Source organism: Plutella xylostella, chromosome 17, assembly GCF_932276165.1.
Source record: "Plutella xylostella chromosome 17, ilPluXylo3.1, whole genome shotgun sequence".
NCBI classification, from domain to species: Eukaryota; Metazoa; Arthropoda; class Insecta; order Lepidoptera; family Plutellidae; genus Plutella; species Plutella xylostella.
Window position 1 is genome coordinate 8632379 of NC_063997.1, and position 17970 is coordinate 8650348.

General features: G+C 36.6%; 1 protein-coding gene and 1 long non-coding RNA gene across 2 annotated transcripts in view; one reads left to right on the forward strand and one right to left on the reverse strand.

The window, feature by feature from the left end:
- The window catches only part of LOC105389456, a 148456-nt gene that overhangs the window by 70395 nt on the left and 60091 nt on the right, over positions 1 to 17970 (reverse strand). Inside the window, exon 2 of the mRNA XM_048626958.1 lies at positions 7195 to 7268. The gene's annotated coding sequence lies outside the window, so the exon portion shown is untranslated. The remainder of the gene's footprint in view (positions 1 to 7194; positions 7269 to 17970) is intronic.
- LOC119692183 lies at positions 11939 to 12562 on the forward strand. The gene is made up of 2 exons (XR_007267245.1): positions 11939 to 12016; positions 12360 to 12562. It is a non-coding gene; the product is annotated as an uncharacterized LOC119692183 (long non-coding RNA).

Consider the following 17970-nt stretch of genomic DNA (forward strand, 5'->3'; position numbering starts at 1 on the left):
CGGGCTTACTGGCCGCACGTATTAAAAGCAGCTCACTCAAGCAGCCTGCATACTCCCGCCTTAATTGTAAAGAGCTCAGTCAGCTAAGATTTACCAATTAAGGGAATCGGCAGCGGAACGGAACCGATGCTGGCTCGCCGATCGATGCAGGGAAATGCGGTCTTGCCAAAGTACTCTGTGCAGCACATTTAGAATTTTTTAACTTGAATTTAAGCGGATTAATACTTTGAATTCGTTAAGAAAGTTATACAATGCTTGCTAGTGAGGAAAACTTAGCGACTAGAAGTACCTACTTAAATTTTAAAGTAAATCTATGGCATGTAGTAAATGTAATGCACTACATGCACAATACACATACGCTATGTTATCAATTATCTACCGTATTACACTGATTCCACCTACCGAGTAGAGTGGCGAAGCAGTATCTTCGGCCAATGAACGGCTAGAAATTGAACAAGTGCTCGGCCGAGGAATCTGTCTCGCCACTCTACTTGGTACACTTGGTAGGTCTAATCAGGGACACCTTATTACCTAAAGTAACATAATGAATGCTGGCCACATGTGCGCTCATCGCACCCGCTGCGGCCTCAGACAGTGCTCTGAACATGCGCCGGTGGAAATGTTACTGTAGGGTTACTCTATACTGTCAAAAAACCAACGAGTCGGAAGTGAGAACTCTCGTGCAATCGGTTTACTTAACACAACTAGATAGAGCCGTATGGCTCGTACAGCAGCGCTTCGAAACTTTGTTTTTCGTCATATAAAGTGACCCCCCTGCTGCTGGAATTGTTCTTGGCTCCGAACCGAAGCTCCGCAATGTATACCTACTTGACCCACTTACCAATGTTACCCATACGTGTAGATACCTGATATAAATATTGTATTTTTGTCTCTTAACTAAAGTTCTGTTGTATAATAGTTACTTCACAAAATTTCTTACATCTTGATTCCAAAAGCAACTGCTTCATTTAGGTTTGCGTCCACTGTACACCTTCATAATGAAGACAAGTCTTTGAAATGTCGTCAGGGGTCCTAATTAGCAACTAAGTATGACTACGAAGAAGGAGTTTTTGCACAGACATTCCCACCGAGTCAAGAGGACTAAGTGATTACAGCCACCGTCTTGTTACCAACGCTCAATGTCTCTGCTTGTTACTATTAACTACCTGTTAGGTACCACTTGGATAAAAATAATTATTACGGACATAGCTTAGCATATCTTTTTAATATTCAGCGAAACAATTCCTAAATTATCTCACGCACATTTCAGCCTCCCATTATCGTTGCAAAAATTACATTTCTGAGGTGAAAAGTAATTCCGTTTATGAAGCGCGCTCTCAAGTTTGCCAATAATTGTCATCCGCCAATTCCGGAGTTCGCAATTTAGGAGTATTTGCTCAACAATGAGATTAAAGCAGGCGTTTCTTTTATAGTTATCTCTGCATTACGCCCGCTGGGCCGCGAGTGAGCGATGAAAAGAAGACAAACAAAGGGGACGCGAACAATGTAAAGGTAAATTAAACAGCAAAAATAAACGAGCAACACGTTTGAATGTGATTCTTTAGGCCGACGCCCCCCTCCGTAGAGCCTTTCAGCTACTAAATTTGAAAATTTATATTAACCTCCTTCTTTTCCCCGTATTCTTCCCTCAACAATGGTAAATTACGATCCTTGACTCTTAAACAATTTAAAATTACACCGCAGACTGCTCCCATTGTCTTTGATAAATAGTAATCAGCCGTGAAATGGATACCATTAATATTTTTATCAACCTTCAAAAATATGCGTAGGTACAGTTCGCGAAAAATTTCGATGGGGAATTTGTCTGAAATTGTTTACTTAACATCAAATTGAATTGACTTAAAAATGCTAAAAATTAAAGCAACTAGCCCCCATATGTTATGTAGGTACCGTACATAGTTTCACTTATACTCACAATTGTATTGGTCCAATCGCCAAAATGAGGCAAAACTTCGTAATTTTAGCCATGTGCCAAGCGAAAGTCAAGCGACAAATTATTTCCCGAGGTTTTATTACAGATCTCAACTTAACAACTTTTTCATGTTTCAGTGATAAAGTTTCCAACGTTATTACCGTATGTAAAAATCCTTATTTTCCGACATTTTCTCTTAAACAGCACAGATTGTGTCTATCTGGATTTTATCGATCTATATTTTGTCATGCAAGTTGTATCGTCTCGATAAAGGGAGGGGTAATAACTACCAATAAGATACACGTATGAGCTGAATTTGGTATTAGTTGTTGGAGGGGAAAATTATGAGCAGGACTTGGACAAAGTTTTTGTTATTTTCCTATTTTTAACCGACTTCAAAAAAAGGAGGAGGTTCTCAATTCGTCGGGATCTTTTTTTTTTTTTTTTTTTTTTATATTTTTTTTTATGTATGTTCACCGATTACTCCGCCGTTTATGAACCGATTTTGAAAATTCTTTTTTTGTTGTATTGGGTTGAGCTTCCAGGTGGTCCCATTTTTTTTTCAGAATTTTATCTCACCCCCAAGGGTGGGTAAAGGGGTAAAAACAGGGTATGAATTTCAATTTTGGGCACATATTAACCGATTCTAATGAAATTAAGAACGTAAATATAGTTCTTATAACAAAAAAATATGATGGTGACCTTGAGCTGATCTGATGATGGAAACGGAAGGCAGTCAGGGGAACTCCTCAACGGTATATAGCAACTACTTCGTGTTTAGGCTTGAATGATTCGTATTGATTAGTAGGACATTTTGGTATCATTTGCACCTTACTTTTGATTGAAAATTATTACAAATAAACTAAAAACTATTAAATAAAATAATAATTAAAAAAATTAAAAAACCGACTTCAAAAAACCACTAAAATGTAAGAAATAATTTAAGGTTTACACAAATTCTACTCGTATGAGACAGTACAAATATACCTAAGCAGGAACTGTTCTTTTTTGAAGTTGGTGCCATATTTCTTCAGATTACTTTGTCACCGCACCAACATCAAAAAAGAACAGTTCCTGCTTAGGTATATTTGTACTGTCTCATACGAGTAGAATTTGTGTAAACCTTAAATTATTTCTTACATTTTAGTGGTTTTTTGAAGTCGGTTTTTTAATTTTTTTATTACCTAGGTATTTTCAAAACCAAAAGACCAGCCACCTTTTATCACTTACTTCAAATATCCTTTCAAAGAACTCGTGTGAGTGTACACGGTTGATCATTGACAACAGACTTTCCTGTCTGGCTCGCTCACTTTTACTTGAATCTTAAGTCTATGTCGTATTTGGCTCAATTTGCTTTGCCTTACAGCCGGTTTACAGTGCGGATAAATTAAATGTGGGTACAAATTAGCCAGGATGGACGACGCGGCGCAACACCTGTGTTTGACAGTGTAAAGGACGGCCGGTGTCAATGTTCCCGACTATTGCGGTTTAGAATTAGATAGTGCAGGGCTATATCTGTTTATTTTTGAATAAAAAGGTAAAATTTTCGTAACTTCAAGGTATACGATTAGTGTGTCAGAATTTACAGCTTCCTTTACGCTTTATTACCATCACTGCATAGTAAATCTTTTGCTTTCGCGTCTGTCTGTACTTATCTATAATTATATAGGTACTTATAATATGTGCTTAGATCTTTAAAACTAAACAAGGGGTTTTTAGTTAGGAAACATTCAGATTTCAGCGTAAATTTTTAAATTCCAGCATTATCTTGTTTGAACTTTACAAATGAAAAAACAAAAAACAAGTTCATTCTATAGTGTAGGCCCCGCTGGTACATTGAACACAGTTGATAGTTGGTGTTTTATTTGCTCCTGGCCACCCCAGCTCCCCATTCACATGAATCAAACAGGACGCACTCATTTATTTGATACCAACATACTGGCCGAATTTATACGCGACTGCTGGCCGCTCGGCACGTGGAAAAAAATAGAATTCTTTTTTTTAATCCTTTTCCTGAGCTAAGGGGGTTTGTAGTACTACTCCTCCGTTAAGGGATGTTCCATAATTAATTTTAGTTTCAATAGTGTTACTTATAGATAACTTACATTGATAACTTGGCTATATCCACTTTGGCTAAGACTTACATTATTATATGTATTTGTACCTACATAAGTAGACCTAAGAAGATTATTTCTTTTCAAACTTGTTATATTTTGTGCAGGTTACTTTTTCGGATGTTTCATGTTGAGCTGGCCGATTAGACAATAATATACGCCTTTTACAACAATAGCCTTTAATATTACTATGGACTTCATAAATCCATAAAATAGTTTTAAAAAGTGAGAATATTTTTGTTGTCGTTACGAAGTTACGAAGCTACCTATTTATACGTACCGTGGAGTGTGGTGGCTATTTGGTCGCAGCGTAGTACTCTGTGTAGTCACAGATAGGTCGGTGCGGTCCATAGGTTTGTATCGGCAGCGGGCGTTGATAAAGCTTTATTGTATTGTGATAAATTGTAACTGTAAATTCAGCTTTTATCGACACGTATCTTTTGTATATATCGCTGTCTTTCTTTAAAAATGGCATTTTAACAGTTATTTTATACAATGTGCTTAGTTATGCTTCTTCATATGGTTTCGGTGAAAACCACAAGAGCTAGATACTTTTTTGTCATCGTTGTGTCATTTCGTAATAGTACTAGGTAATTTAATAGAACAAAATTTTATGTTTTATCGTTTTAAATCTCTAATTACCACAAAGTCCCAATATGACATAATTTAAAATCTCTAAAATTTCATTGTTTTCCGAAAGAATGTCGCAGTTGGTCATGAACGAATGTAAAAGTAAATCACTGCCTTACGTCTTGCAACATCCTGTATATACCCATATTTCGACAAATTACCTTCGTGTCCTACCGTGGGCTGTCCGCTATATATATTCATGGTTTAATAAACTTTAGGCGATAAGCTTTCTAATTTAATTAATGTAATGAGATGTAAGCCGATCCGTTTAGCTAATTAACTTGTAAACCCTTTTGATTCGCACGTACAGTCTAAACAAGGTATTTATGATCTGAAGGTATGAAGCTCTGATGTCGGTAAATGTTAGTCGTTCTGTTCAAACTTTTTATTACAATCGCGAGCAATGAAAAAGTTTTAATAACAATAAAGCACTAGATTACTCCTAAAAGGAAAAGACTAGCTTAATGACACCGTCTGCAATATTGATGTAAATTTAACAGCGTATAAAAATTTGAACTTAATTTATTACGTAAAGACGAAAACATTGTGTTCAACATAAAAATATGTATAAAAATTGGGGCCATTGGCGGTATTTTAAGCGTGGAACTTTTTCATTGTCCGTGAGTACAAGTACAAGGTACCTACTTTGAATGTAAATTTAATTAAATCTTAATTCGTGCTTTCATAACCATCAATCGTGAAATATAATTATCGATCTTATTTATATTTATTTGTAATCAAAATTATCAATTTGTGCCTGACTGTACCTACTTTTATCCCCATTATTTGGTTTAACGCCTGTGACTTGTGGAAGGCTCGGGCAAACTTCGCTCCTCGCTCTTATCTCTGGTGTTTCATTACCAAATTATTTTAGGCGGTATCTGAATGCGAGCTTTTAAATAAGATTTTGATTTTAGGATTCTCTGGCAGTATTTGTATAGAGATTCATCAACTCTGGAGTATAATTATTATGTTCAACTTACAAATAGGGCGGTCATTTAATACGGATATATGTACGGAAAACAACCAATGTCTAATGCATTTTTTAAGGATTGTATAATGTCAAATGTATTTTTTTGGAAAAACAGCTATGGTCAACATTGCGTAAACTGTTTTTTGTGTCTCTTGTACAATAAAGGAAAATGGACACTGGATGCTTTTCCAAATAACCTTTCATTTCTAGTACCTACCTTATATATAAGTTCACATAATTTTAAATATTCTTTTTGTAAGTACCTAACTGTCCCATCGACGATAGCAAAACTCAATTTTTATATTATATTATAGTATAAATTGTATTTTCACTTACGAAGCTATAAAAATAATAACAGCAATTTTGCTATTAAACATCAAATAAACTTCGCATCGAATTAAATTCTAATCAATTATTTCAGCCCCTAATTTGCAGAACAGAGCAGCAACCCAATGATGTACAAAATTCTTTAAGTAAGTCGATTAAAATAAAAGAATTTCCGGTTTCAGGCCAGAAAGTTTCTTTTTTTTCGAAATTAATTAAAAAATCGACGCATCCCCTGCAGAACTGGGTTGTTCCCAAATTGAAGATTAGTATTTTAAATAAATTATTTTTGAAGGGAATAAGCAAGGGTTTCATTTGAATAATCAAGGTGCAGGGGGTGACTACAGAAGGTGACTACAAGTTGTCAAGCAACATGCAATCGGTATAGAGTCGTGGTTTTAAGTTTAGGATGTTTAGGAGCTAAACCACTATTCTACCTCGAGCCACTCTCGAGTTTAGATATTTAGCGACTCCTATTATTATGTACTTATACAGTACAATTATTAACTGTATTACGAATAAGTATTAAAAAAGCACACCAAGTTTTGCGGGTGTTCAAAACGGCATTTGACATATTTATTGAGCACTTGACAGCCAAGAAACGTCCAAGTTTTGATGGTAATACCATAGACCAATTGGTACCATATATTAATCTATGGTATTTTATTAAATGTTCTGGATAGATTGTTATTCATTGAGAATGGGCCGAGAACAAACGTGCTTAAAATACTTTTTACGCCTCCCCTTTGTTCCATTTCCAGTCCATTTTGTTCGAGCACCCATTACGTAATTAAATTTAAAAATTCTAACGATAAACTTTATTTTGTAAAATATTTTAAAAAAATAATATTAGCTCTGAACTATCATGATCGAAATTTGTACGATAAAGGTCAAATGTAATTAAATTTTTATAGATACAATCATGAATAGATAAATACTTAAAACCGTTACTTATTCATATTTAATGAAATTCCCATCATTAATATTAAGAATGATGTAATTGATAAAAATGTATTTATTTATAGACTATAAATTGATAACTTAATTAATAAGATGAAAAAATAACAATATTAGCATACTTACTTAGTTGTTGATTAGTTTTACTTAGCCAATAACATTCACTTTAATAATAATAAACCAATCAAAGTTACCGCTGGGAGATTTGAAAATTTACCAAAAATGTGTCAGGATTTCACTAAAAAAATAATTTAGGTACTTACAGTTAAATATGGAAGGAGTAGTATCACTTTTCAACAGCAAATTCACTTCTTGTAGGCGGCAAGGCGTGAATTACCTGAAAACAACGAAATCAATAAACGTATTTGCCACTCAAATGGTGTTAACGGTTTGTTAAAGGCTCCCAAACCACATTTATGCTATTTAAATTTTAAAATCGAAATTAAGGTTTGTAAATGTTTTAAATTGCGCATCCATCCGCGAAACATTTATCCATTTTAATGAATCATTTCGAATAAAACTTTTAATTACAAATCCCTGTCGGTGGGTCCGGCCATTCCGAGCGGTTTCCAGTATTGTAACTGAAATTATGTTAGCTTTGTTTGCCGCTAACTCGAGTTAATTACTTTTGCAATAACTGCATACATTATCCTATTTCCCTCATGGGCCCAGTGGCTCCACGCACGGATACGTGCCTGTACTGATACGCACGGCGCAACTTTGCGGTCAGCCGCATATTAATCTGTTTATCTTTTGTATCCAATATTGGAATTAGTTTCAGCGCTAGTCAGCTGAAAGAATGAATAGCTCCGTCCTTGTCTGTCGCCAGTAATTTCCGTGATTTCTCTTTTCAGCATGCAGTAGGTACGTTAAAGCGAGTGTTCCTTATCCATTGCTGACCAGTTAATGCCTGGAGGTCGGTCGAGTGGCTCCTAAATCGTCGCTTACAGTACGTGGTCTGGGTCGCTATTCTGTAAATCGTCTACAAACTAAGATAGTGCCAGACTCGACCTATTTGGTGTGTACAAACTGTAGCGTTGGTTGTAGAAAAAGTTTAATACTCCGCTTAACATCTACAAGAGGCTTTTGGCAACTTGTTCTTACTAGTGTTTATTTTTGATAATTTATATTAAATCGACGCAATGTATAAATTTGCACAGAGATATTATACAATTATTTTTAAACTACTTACTATACTTACACCAAAAGCTAAAAACATTACCCTCCTCCTTCGGCAGTCGGGTAAAAATAGTCTTAGGGCTGATTTTTCAATGGTCAGATAAAACTTATCTGAGTAATAATTCTGATGCTGTCGCGTCAGAATGCTTGTGTGAGACAGTGACAGGAACTTTTTTATTCCTCAGATAACGTTTATCTGACTATTGCAGAATCAGCCCTTAATAAGCTATCATATTATCTGCGTCTATTATATACTTACTTTACTTACCGCTGTCAAGTAATAATTACAAAATTGTTTTCAAATAACCTACGCGTAACATCAGTAGGACAAATTTCAGTGGGAATCCGCAATGTGTCCTGTAGCAGCTCATATTTAGCGTTTATCAGGAATTCAGCGCGACACCACCGCATGGAAACCAGCGGTCGAGCGTCGGAGCACTACCGGGGCCACTCTAGCATGCGAAAAAAGGCAGTAGAGAACTGCTGCGTTAACTACGACTCCATCTCGTTGCTGTAAGCGGGTCTTTAGTCCATATTTGTACCATTTTCCTGTATCGTAGCCTCGGCGTTTATGTTAAAATGATCGCTAGTTTGAACGCAAATATCTTAACAACTAAACGTCAACGTGAAACAAACGAACGTGGAGTCAACTTAAACATATCGTTTGTATGTCAGTTTTCGTTCGTTCTATTTTTGCAAAGCAAGAGTAACCCTCCGGGCCGAACCAACCACCACAATGAGTCGCGCTTTTAGCGGAATTAAACATGCACATCACATGGACACTCCACATGTATCCAGGTGCACCGGGACATGCCGAGTGCTTCGGAAAAAACAAGTGCAAGCTTAGCAATAGAAAGTGCAGTCAACGCCGACGGAAGTATGTGGTAAATGTTTATGTGCATTAGAAAAAACTTACTGATGACCTTCAATGCCAACACAATTGGAGAGAGCTAGGCATATACGTAGTATAGCATCGATTATCTAACACCTTGAAGCTCTAGGAAGATGATCATTTCTGCTCAGTTTTTGTCGAACAATTTTCATCAGGTAAGAAACCGTGGTCCATGGCTCTCTGACCCTCTGTACGCTAGTACTCTACTGCAATTCTACGCTGCACTGAACGTAATTCCAAACAGACAGACAATGAATCCAGTTCAAACTTCACTGAAACGGTTAAACCTCCGCACAAACCAATGGGTACTATTTTATTCATACGACGAAATGAATTTTTCAAGAACGCCACTTAACTGTTTTTTCACAGAATCAGTTTAATCATAGACTAATACAGTAATGTCTATGGTTTAATTCAGACGAATTAAGAATAGCCGTGTGTGTAGATCCAATAAATAACGAACCAACGTGTAGTCATAAAAATAACACAAAATTAATTACTTTTTTCGTTGCATCAATATAGCTTTATCCCTTTACGAGTAATTTGGTGCTTTGTCACTGGAACTTTTTCATTGCTCGTGAGTGTGTGAACTATGACACGGAGTTATTTCAAAACTTTAAACTGTTACAAGGGAACCAGCGATTTACATCAGACAGTCCGCACTGGACCCCAATATATTGTGGGGGGTCGCAATTTGTCTGACCACGGGCAAGTTGGGCCGCCCTAACTAATACCCCTACATAGATAAACACCGAAAATCGGTTTCGAATCTGCAACTGTTCATGTCACTCTTAATAGGTCTGGATTCTGCATCGCTAGGTCTGTAGTTTAATGTCGGATTAAGTTTATAGACTGCAGTAATTTAATACCCTTTAGTAGGCTAGTTACAGTAAACTTGGTGTAGGAATGAACTGTCTATTATAGGTTTTGTTTCTAAAAACGCACTCTAAGTATTTTCATGTCCCCCCATGACCCCCCCCCCCATGACCCCCTCCCGTTTACGTAAGCAATAAAAAAGCAAAAGTCAACATTTAATATTTTTTTGCAATTTTAAACTCAGCTTTAAGTAATGTTACCTCACGTACTTAAGATATAATAAAGTGTATAAAATTCACGACAACTTCAAAGCAGTATAACATTATTCATGATTAATTAAGTGGTAAAAAGCCGGCATGTTTCGTTTCGTACTACATTTTTCCTTTGCATGAAGTGGGCTCTAACATAAATTGCCGGGGCGGGACAAATTATGTTCAGGCACAGAACAGAGATTTGATATGATACTTCAGTAGATGGACAGGACAATAGCTATTAATATCATCATCATCATCATCAGCCAATAATCATCCACTGCTGGACATAGGCCTCTCCCAAGGAGCGCCACAACACTCGGTCCTCGGCCTTCCTCATCCAACCACTACCCGCCACCCGCCTAAGGTCGTCAGTCCAGCGGGCAGTAGGGCGTCCCACGCTGCGTTTGCCTGTACGTGGTCTCCATTCGAGAACTCGTCTACCCCAACGGTTATCGGTTCTTCGGCAGATATGACCAGCCCACTGCCACTTCAGCTTGCATATTTTGACAGCTATGTCGGTATTAATTTATTCAGCTATTAATATGAGCTAAATATTTACTAATTATGGTGATCATTTATTATTTACTAACAGGTGGTATTCAGAACATTAAGGCCAGACTGTAAGCCGCCGAATGTAATAATGTATGTGTGTATTGTTGGTTATAATCAAAAAAGTGAATATGTATGGAAATATAATAAACAAATCCGATTAATCCGACTGGCCGGCCGTTTTATAAACTTTACCTATCTATAACTTGGGAAAAATCATTTAAGCGGAATTTTCTAAATTATCTATTGATTTTTTTTAAGAACCTATTTTGTCTCACTGCTGGGAAATGGTCTCCCACCTATGCGTTATTGTATATTTATTTAATTCTTTCTAATTATTTTAGTGTATTTTTTATGGCATAACGCATCTTTCCCTTTAGCTCTATTCCATCTGAGGCAGTAATGTATTCAGTTTCGAAGCCGGCACATTCGTATGTGTCAGCAAAATCGGCTCCGGGCGGCTAAATGAAACTTTCCTCTTCTTCCCATGTTAATCTATTTTCGACGAAGTAATCAATGTTATCGCTACGATACGATACGCCAAGTCAAGTGACTTTTAATTCCTGAGTTTTTCAGTATATTTAATGATTTCGTTGTCACTCTCATGAACTCATCTTTAAAGATTTTTGATGTTTATTTAGGTTGCTGTAGAATTCGCTTATTTGTAAGCCAACCGTTTAAATAATATTCCTATTAACTTGTTCAAATATTGTTGGACGGTCGCAAATTGTTTTGGGGCCAAACTAGAAGTCCGCTCGGACTCGACCGGGCCAATAATAGAACTTGGCTTCACGCCTCGTAAACTTACTAAATTGGTTGCTGCTCCTGTATCTACTGATAACATGGACATACACGTATTCGTATTCCAATTATTCTATGAAGATTTATTGTTTTGGTGTTCAGATATTCTATATCTAACTATAATGTTCTGAAAACACACGAAAAAGAGAAAATATTTTGTCTTTAAACCAATATCTGTCCAGCTGGGTGATTTTCTATCTCGGGTGTCATGGACTCGCGATTTCCAACCGTATAAATCTATGATGGGTTTCTGACCATCTTTCGGCATCGGCTATCTCGGTCATGATCACTAAACGAATAGTGGGCATGAGATTTATCGATACACTAGAGGTTGCAAAATTTTTGTGAAAATATTCTGTGATTTGGTTAGCCGACTAAATGAAAACTTCATTTCACTTCAAACTACGACTACTGTATTTATCAAATCTTTAATTTGCCGCATTATTTAGAAAAATGGCGATACTGGAAGCTATTGTCAAATGATTGTCAAAACAAACTACAAGGAACCATCCAAAACAAAACAGAGATTGATTTTGGTGTGTGTTTTTTTATAATTACCTGAATCCTGTGTTTTAATTGTTCATTATATCTAAGGTAAGTACATAATTAACGTATTACTATTAAAATTTTATACTTAGTCATACACACGAACGAAATATGGGAAATTTTTACAAAGTCGTGAAAAATGAACATTTATTGTTCTTAATAAAAGCATTGAGATCAATGATTTCTAGTACGATACGCTAGTAATATAAGTCGATGATTGAGATCTAACAGTTGGTACTGGGAACTCAGTTATTAAAAGTAGATTGATCACTGAGCCATTAAATAATCTTCACATTTGTGCAGGTTGTGCTTGTTAGTAATATTATTGTGAGGCATATCGTGTGCCAAGAAAAAGATTGAATAGGACATTAATATTGTATTTTATTTCCAGGATGGCGCCTTTAAGAAAAGTCTCAGATCGACAAATGGACATTTTGTTGGAGTTCGTTGAAAGACATAAAGAGCTTGCTGTTGGCCGGTACCCTCCCGGCCCACTAGGCATACAATCAGCACGTTGGCTATGGGACAGTGCAGCATTACAATTATATGAATTATATTCAATTGGGTCTGGAGTTACAAAAACTGGTCAAAAATTCTGACGGGCATTCACATGTAAAGTGGCAATGTGCAATCATAACTTAAAGGTTAAAGTAGAAAAAATATTTTAATAATGATTATAGTAAGACTAGTAGAAGCAAAATGTGATATGTAGTTATGTGATTTAAAATAAAAATAAAAGCCATTAATATAAAATGTGTTTTTTATTACTAAATTATATATATATATACAGCAAAAATCAGCCTATCAGAGTCAGGTTATTTTAGTTCCTTCAAATTCACAGCCTGGACAGGGTTGGCCCTCATGCGCCCTGCATCTGCATCAGCAGCACCATAAGCCACGCTACCAATATGCTGCACCCGAATGTTATCAGCAGCAGGCAAGTTGTCGTCACTGGTATATTGTGTGCATTTGCTATATTGTGTAGTACACAGCAGGCATTTACTATTTTTGCAGCTTTGGTGGGCTCATAGTGAAGCACACGGTGTGCCAGCAAACATCTCCAGCGTGTTTTAAGGGCCCCAATGCACCGCTCCACAGTATTTCTGACACGGCAGTGTAGATCAGTGTAGTGTTCTTCTGGGGATCCTACAGCTGCATTGAGGATAGGTGTTAACATTCATGGCCGTAGAGCATAACCAGAGTCCCCTGAAACCAATTTTAAAACAACAGTTAGGTACATATACTTACTGAAAAAAAAACAAATACCTACTGAAGTACTGAACTGCAAGATTCACAAAACAAACATGAAAGAAATATTATTTTGTTCAAGATCATAAGAACAAGAAGACTTCTGCGTCACAATTTAAAAAAAAAAAACGTTATTTTCTACATTCTATGGTGACTCTATGGTTTAAAAGCTACTATTTACTAGTTGCCCAAGACAAGACGGTTGGCCAACCCAAATTAGTACTTATGATTCCAACTATCCGATTCAAAATACCAATCTCGGGTTTCGATAAAATATTCGCATACAAAATTTTAACAAGATGGCGGCCGGTGGGTATTGAAGCCCACACCAACTATGACGTCATTATTCAACCCCAACCGAACATACACAATACGAATAGTGTCAAAATTTGCTTTTTGACAGTAAGATCACGGTGAAGAGAGTTATCAACGAGATAGAAAATAGCCCCGCTGGTCGGCTATTGAACCCGTTTACTGCAGTAAAAGTCACAAACCACTATGTAATCCGGCCATTGAAAAAAAATGCCTTATGCCAATAACACCGAATAAAACTTTATTATCCAGTGTCTGCGTAATTCAGTAACAAATATTTCCACTCTAGTAAATTCACCTGCGAAGGAAATGACAAAAGGAACTCTTGTACCTAAATAAATTGTTCCTATCCCGATAAGAACCCATGTTTTTATCGCTCTAGGTCGAGATCCTTTCCCAAAACAGGAAATTGACTCTCATAGTTTTACCCCCTTATTCATAGAAAAGTTACAATACGTTTTAACTAATAAACTGTTTTGTCCCTCTCTCTCAAAGAACAAATTGTTCTTTGTCGGAGAGGGACAAAACAGTTTATTAGTTAAAACGTTTTGTAACTTCTCTATGAATAAGGGGGTTAGTCTTTAAAGGGCACTTAAATAGCCCATAAATCACACAGATATGCCCAGAAAATGCCCAGTTTCATTGGAAGCTTTATTCTCCGTAAAATATGGCAAGATTATACAACCGCATGACTGTGATGATAGGGCAAAACACCCAGTAACTGACCACCTTAAGGGAGTTGTTCCAGTAATTTGTCTGTAGCGGGCTCAATTCTTATCGCTTATTAAATCCGATTTTTGTTTCAAAAACTAGAATAACAGAGCTACATTCCTGAGTAAATAGCAAACATGTAGAAGTTACTCATTTTTTTTATATAATTTTGCAAACAAAAAGTAGTGATTTTCCCAGTAACTGACCACTAAAATCTAGTTACTGACCACACTCGATGCCATTAACTGACCACCAATTTAAAATGGTTTAAAAATGGAATTATCATTAAATCTTATCATTATTTATTTATTTGATTACTTCCTGTAATAGTACCGATCCTCTGGTCTCTTTTAATGTGTGACACATCACTTTTGCTCAAGGTTTCTTAACTGAAAAGTGCATTAAATTAATTCATCAGCTTAATGCATAATTCAAATGATATTATATCCTAATAATCAACCATTTATTTATTAAAAACACAAGTTTATGCATTTTTGTTAAATACTAAAAACAAAGAAGTAAACACACATGCACATAGTGAGCACGCATTTTAAATTTACAGCTTTCAGGGAGATTAAGAGGCCTTAATGTAGTACCTTCAGATAAGTCATAGAAAGGGCGATTTTGTTTGTCCGGAACAAGCCAGGATCAGTGGGACAGGCCCATAAAGCATTCTTGGTGCCAAAAACGAGCATTTTCTTAAATATAAAGTAGCAAATCCAAGCGCTAAAGCGGGTCTTTTCCTTATTCGGTATCAACTCATGAGGAGGAGGAATCGTGGCGGATTGTATTGTCGACCTGGGAAAATATAAATTCCCCGCCGGAAAGGTAGGCCCTTTCCCCGCCGGTCCTTTCAGGGATGTAGGACCAGAGACAGATGGTTTTCATTATTGCTGAAACCCCACCCAGAGACTTTCAATGCGGCTAAAAGAGTCATTGAGGCTAGCCATTGTAATTATGACTGAATCAGATATTGGGGGTTAGTTTTTCAGGATACAAAGATGGATGCCTTGACGAACGGGATTTCAATGACTTTGTTGACTATTCAACTGGAATATTTATGATGCTGTTGAAACGTGCTTTCGTAGGTAAGTATTTTGCGAAAGACATGAGTAGTCATATCTGCAAGGGGGACAGGGAATCTTTGCCTCGTTGAAGAGGCGTCACTGAAACAGAACATCGCTGTACTTTCTGCATTTTCCGCTGCTGGTCTAATGTGTCCGCCAATGATGCTATAACGTTGCCAGTGGATTCCGGATAGTTGTGGAATCGGTTCCAAATGGCTGGGGTGTTGGTCGTGGTAACAACTTATAGAAGAATGCCCCATTTCTTGTGTGCCAATTTTACCGTTCTGTTTGAAATCCGTTGGCCGTTCATAATGCCATTGAAGGGCGTGTTGGTGCACCAGCTGAGGGTGCTAGCATTGTAGTGATGCTTTCTTTTTCCTATTTTGCTGAAGTGGCTCTGCCTGTCTTTGGACAAATGTGTAGGCGCGTTTCGTCGGTAACGTATATTCGGGTTGGGTCATTAATAGTGTCATTGAGGTCTTGTTCGCCAAGTGCTTTTGTGCTTTGGGGAACCAATTTCATCTGGTTCACAAGCGCTGGCATTGGTTAGGTACGCCTTCAGCTGTTCTGAAGATAGCAATTGAGTATCTTTTCATAGAGTGAGATGGTGAAAGCCATTTGTCTCCTGGTCTTGCATTCTTGAAGGGGCTGCTCCAAGGATTATCTTTAAGGAAAAATTGTGACATCTGTCGTTATCCTGGAGAATCCACATTATCCTAGGCTGATAGTATGCTCCACTAGCGTTTTTATCTTCCTCATCAGCTAATACCGATTCTGGGACAAACTTGGACTATGTGTTTGAATTCCCTATATTTTAAAAGGTGCCTGCATGTCACCCTGAATTGTTTTGGAATGTCTTGTTGATCCTAGTTTGTCTCAGACAAGTGGAATTGCCTTTTCTATACTTTTTTTGCTATCTTGGCGCTTCTTCATCTCGCTGAAAGCTGTAAAAATATGTCATATATAATAATACCAGTAACTGACCACCAATTTACCCAATAACTGACCACCTATGTCAGTAAATGGAAGGAGTAAAGATAGAATGCTCATATTTTGACACAAGAAAATGGCACATATGAGCTATAATATTACGTACTTATTTTTCCTAAATTCAGCTTCAAGCAAAAATCCCAATAACCGACATAGGTGGTCAGTTATTGGAAAATCGCTGTTTCGTCGGGAAACGCGTCGTCAAACGGGAAATAACAAGCTGAATCTTATCAAAAACATAATCTTTATAATTAAATCTATATGGTATAATTTTTTCTTTTATTGATTTCAATATTTTTCATGGTAAAATTTACGATTAAAAAATTCACTTACCTTAACAAATACGTTAGTCACAACAGCAATTTACTCGGTTCGCGCGCCAACTGAACTTTTTCGATCGCTCACTATCCATCTGTTGGCGGCTGGCAAAATCTTTTGTATCAGTAATGCTCTCAATGAACCACAAAATAGACTGGATGTTCACTAGATGGCCCTGCTTGGCTACATTTCTTATTTTTTGGAGTTGAAGAGGAAGGTGGTCAGTTACTGGCACATGGTCAGTTACTGGGTGTCTGTACTGAACTTTACTTGAAGCATACAATAGTTATGAATATCTATCTATATCTTCCTATTATCTTATTAATATTGTTTGAATTTTTTAGAAGCTTCCTATACACCGTTTTCTTGGACTTGTGCATACGTATCTAATTATTTTTAAATACGCAATGATGTCTATTCTGAAGCCAGAAATTCAAATTTAAGAGCTGTCAAAATCTTAATTTCTTTGTTTAAAGTTCGACTTTCTCAGTGAACCGGTAAATCTTATTTTTTACTAGCAAAATTTATAGTTTGACAGCGTTAAAATTAGAATTTCTGGCTTCAGAATAGACATCAATACTTGCTTAAATTAAGCGTTTGAATCCAAAATAATAATATACAATAAATACTAGTGCACGGATACAAAGCACTAGATCAGAACTATTCAGGACAGACTGGGCACAATGAAGTACGCGGGTATATAGTGGAAGACACCATAAATTCTCATCACAAAGAATTCGGTCTTGATCCCAGAGCCATAAGAGCAAAATTTGAACTACAAGTATCGCCTAAATGGACTGCTGTCCTCACAGTTTAATATAGAGTTAAAATTGCAAAAGCATATAGGCTGGGTAAGGGAGTACAACGATGACTTTTAATTAAAAGACCCTCCGCACTCGAGATAATAAAGTGCATTTTTAAATACACGCAGACGTTTATGTGCAGTGGTTATTGCAGTTGCAATGGTTGTCCTGCAATTTAATTAAACGACAAATTGACAAATTAATTTCAGTTTTGGTGTAGGTAGGCACTAAGTGCAACAAATGTATTTACATTTGTACGCCAATAAGAAATTATAAGGTTTTTTTTTTATTGAAGGAAAGTTTATAAATAAATTGCTAATTGAATTACGGTGAAACGATTGCTTACACAGGTCGCGAGATGCTGTAAATTATTACTTAATGTGCAAAAGTGTCCGAATTATAAATGTTATTACCTCCATTACGGTCTCGCAAACACCCCATACTGTCCCGTTCCAAAAAAAAAAAATCAACGCGACTAAAGTGCTTCAAACTAATTCGGTAACCGCGCGGATTTGTGCTTTGTGCACAGAGCAAATATTAAATCCTTCCCTCG